Raw genomic sequence first — 582 nt, 5'->3', positions numbered from 1 at the left:
CTTCATCTTGGCCAGCTCTCTCCTGGTGTGCTCATCTTGCCTCAGGTCCTTCTTATTCCCCACCAGGATGATGGGCACGTTGGGGCAGAAGTGCTTCACCTCTGGGGTCCACTTCTCAGGAATGTTTTCCAGGCTGTCGGGGCTGTCGATGGAGAAGCACATGAGGATGACATCAGTGTCCGGGTAGGAGAGAGGCCGCAGTCGATCATAGTCTTCCTGCCCTGCTGTGTCCCACAGAGCCAGCTCCACCTGCTTGCCGTCCACCTCAATATCTGCAATATAGTTCTCAAAGACAGTAGGGACGTAGACCTCTGGAAACTGATCCTTGCTGAAGACGATGAGGAGGCAGGTCTTCCCACAGGCACCATCCCCAACGATCACCAGCTTCTTTCGGATTGCAGCCATGGTGGGGCTTCGGTTCCGCCGCCTCCAGCTGCGCGGCCGGTGCCGGAGGCTCAGACTGAAGTTTATCTTTTATAAAATAAAATCCAGAAAGCAAAATTGCAAACTTCAATCCAGTTCACATCATAGAGCTCTGCCATCTACCTCATGCAGACTCTATAGTTTCCTGCACAGAACAGG

The 582-nt window shown here is 53.1% G+C and overlaps 1 pseudogene across 1 annotated transcript; it reads right to left on the bottom strand.

Moving 5' to 3' along the window:
• Positions 1–3: 3 nt before the first annotated feature.
• Positions 4–458, bottom strand: LOC108525934 (rho-related GTP-binding protein RhoC pseudogene; annotated as a pseudogene). The gene has a single exon (XR_001884371.1). The product of XR_001884371.1 is annotated as a rho-related GTP-binding protein RhoC pseudogene (transcript).
• Between the last annotated feature and the right edge of the window lie 124 nt (positions 459–582).

This window comes from Rhinopithecus bieti, unplaced genomic scaffold, assembly GCF_001698545.2.
Source record: "Rhinopithecus bieti isolate Rb0 unplaced genomic scaffold, ASM169854v2 scaffold_42065, whole genome shotgun sequence".
NCBI lineage: Eukaryota > Metazoa > Chordata > Mammalia > Primates > Cercopithecidae > Rhinopithecus > Rhinopithecus bieti.
Note: the sequence above shows the minus strand (reverse complement) of the source record. Positions and strands in the feature narration are given on the sequence as shown.